Source organism: Simochromis diagramma, unplaced genomic scaffold (assembly GCF_900408965.1).
Source record: "Simochromis diagramma unplaced genomic scaffold, fSimDia1.1 OVJJ01000678.1, whole genome shotgun sequence".
In the NCBI taxonomy this organism is placed as follows: domain Eukaryota; kingdom Metazoa; phylum Chordata; class Actinopteri; order Cichliformes; family Cichlidae; genus Simochromis; species Simochromis diagramma.
This window is the reverse complement of record NW_024387468.1, coordinates 19,968-22,930: the sequence shown is the minus strand read 5'-3', so window position 1 is coordinate 22,930 and position 2,963 is coordinate 19,968. Positions and strand designations below refer to the sequence as shown.

The following is a 2,963-nucleotide window of genomic DNA, read 5'->3' as shown; positions in this document are numbered from 1 at the left end:
TTTGCCCAGCACGGGGATATTGAATTCTATAAGATGAAGCCATAAATATGTATATCTGAGTCTTCTATCAAAAGTTACAGGTGTCTTTAAGAAGACCATGAAAAACGCTTTATTTCACCACGTTAGTGCGTTTCTCGCTATTACATGCATTTGAATGGAGTTCTCGCCCGACACAAAGTATTTTTCATTTTGTGAATAACTTGAAAATCTTAGCTCAAACAGCTGCAAAACCTGTTTGCCCAGCACGGGGATATTGAATTCTATACGATAAAGCCATAAATATGTGATCCTGCGTCGTCTATCAAAAATTACAGCTGTCTTCATGAAGTTGTACAAAAACGCTTTCTTTCGCCAAGACAGTGCGTTCCTGACTATTACATGCATCTGAATGGGGAACTCGCCTGAAACAAAGTATAGGTTTTCATTATGTGAATAACTTTAACATCTTAGCTCAAACAACTGCAAAACCTGTTTGCCCAGCACGGGGATATTGAATTCTATAAGATGAAGCCATAAATATGTGTGTCTGAGCCTTCTATCAAAAACTACAGCTGTCTTCATGAAGTTGTACAAAAAGGCTTTATTTCACCAAGACAGTGCGTTTCTGACGATTACATGCATTTGAATGGGGAACTCGCCTGAAACAAAGTATAGGTATTCATTATGTGAATAACTTTAACATCTTAGCTCAAACAGCTGCAAAACCTGTTTGCCCAGCACGGGGATATTGAATTCTATAAGATGAAGCCATAAATATGTGTGTCTGAGCCTTCTATCAAAAGTTACACCTATTTATATGAAGTTGTACAAAAAGGCTTTATTTCGCCAAGACAGTGCGTTTCTGACGATTACATGCATTTGAATGGGGAACTCGCCCGAAACAAAGTATAAGTTTTCATTATGTGAATAACTTTAACATCTTAGCTCAAACAGCTGCAAAACCTGTTTGCCCAGCACGGGGATATTGAATTTACAGCTGTCTTTAAGAAGACCATGAAAAACGCTTTATTTGTAGATAAAGCCATAAATATGTAGGATCAGTTTGTAACTTCCTCCCTCTTCCTTGGAATGCATAAAGGAGTAGGAGCACCACTTCTGTGGCAGCACTGACATGACTGAACTGCAATGTTTGTTGTGTGCTGGCGCAGTAATAAATAGCATGATCACAGCTCTTTCTGTGTTGCAGATGTGGAGCAGGGAAATTATTTTACTGCTATTGTTAAATAATCATCATTATTACCATTGCATTAATAATAGAATTTGCAGCATTGATATTGTATTCAGAGGTTTAAACAGTGTGTGTGTTTTAGAAAGACTAAGTGCAGCAGGCTGACAGGAAGTTGCAGAGAGTTTGCAGAAGTGAAAGCAAAGTCTAGGTTATTCAAAAGATTCTGTTATACTTTTATATTTTTATATTAAGCTTTAGTAGAGGTTCTTGATTAAAACATTTATTTAGTAAAAGTCATATCCATAGTTTCAGTTCGATTATTACATATACGAGAGTGGTTTCTGTCTCTCTGTCTGGTTAGAGGTCAGGAGCTAGTCGGCGAGGTGAAACAGGGTGCAATTGTGGTTAGCACACAGACACAGACGCACACACACTCAGTTAGAGAGAATCATTTATAGGTGAAAGTTTAATCATGTTTTGCTTGGGGTTGCAAAAGGAGCAGTTTGTCGCAGAACTGCTGCTGAGGTGTCAAGATGACAAGCGAGCATCCGGCAGTAACAGGATGTACCGGCTATGAAAACGACGGCAACGCTCTTTTAAACTATGCTAAAAGTCATTGTGGTTTTGATTTGACGTGTGTATGTATTCTGTCTGTGACGTATGAAGGGGCGTCGTTAATTCAAACCCTGATGCTATAAAAATCTGTTTATGCTTTGATTAAGTCGAAGATCAATTGCTGTCTGTGTACAGAATGGTCTTCCACGCGTGTATTCATTAAAATCAATTGTTTGACCAAGATCTTCTGGACCATGGTGGTTTGTACTCTCCTTCCTCAATTTTGAACCTTAACACAGACTTTATTTAAAAAATTCCAAGACCCAGACAGCGTTTTCTATCTCCCAGCTGGAGTTTTTTGTTTGTCTGTGACTGGAGAGTCAGATTTTTGTTGAGCTTCACACTTGCAGAGGTAAGTCAGTTTGCAGAGATCCCTCCCACCCTGGCTTTTATGTGCTAGATTTCTTATCTGAAACAGTAATATTTCAGTGACTGCTGCTTATACCACAGGTTAATACACTCTACTGATCCCTGATAGGAGAATCATCAATTTTGCCAGCAAAGAAGCCTGGTGGATGTTTGTTTACAGTCTGGTGATGGGACATCATGCTCTGCATCTTTAAAGTTTGTCTCTTGATTATTATTCAAACCCAGTAATGTGAAGTATGCTCATATCTACTATAACTGAACCAACCTGGTGCTCTTCATTTATGGAGGCTGTTGAGTCTGAATGTTGGATGTTGTGTATCTCGTGTTCTCTGGGCTTTGTTGTCCTCAGTCTTTTTGCAGGATCAGAAAACAAAACCAGGAGGCGCGTAAATGTTTCTTCTCCATGATGTTTCTTCAAATGTTTCTTCTGGATGATGATATGACCGTGACACGGGATGCCACCTTTGGTCTTGTGATGAAGCAAAGCTCAGGAAGAAGTGTGATTAAATGGTACCCACATGTTGAGAAGGATGTACAGGGGCACCTGCAGCCAAATCCAAGCTTCAGCTTAGTTGTAGTTGCAGAATGCTATAGGACTGAGACATCTAAGGCATCAAATGTTTGATTAAACGGATGAAAAAGAGAATTTTTTCCCTATAATTATCACTTCTTAAAATCTGTAGCAACTTCAAGTCTGTCAGCATGCTGAGCATGCTCAGAATGTGACACAATATTTTTGTTCAATATTTAATTTCTTTCAGTTGCAATTGTTAAATGAAAAAAAATATATTCTTATAATTTAGCAAACTAA

General features: G+C 38.5%; 1 long non-coding RNA gene across 1 annotated transcript; it reads left to right on the top strand.

Annotated features, from left to right (window-relative positions):
• The first annotated feature begins 2,005 nt into the window (after nt 1-2,005).
• On the top strand, nt 2,006-2,515 carry LOC120723449. The gene is made up of 2 exons (XR_005693755.1): nt 2,006-2,135; nt 2,234-2,515. It is a non-coding gene; the product is annotated as an uncharacterized LOC120723449 (long non-coding RNA).
• Nucleotides 2,516-2,963: the final 448 nt, after the last annotated feature.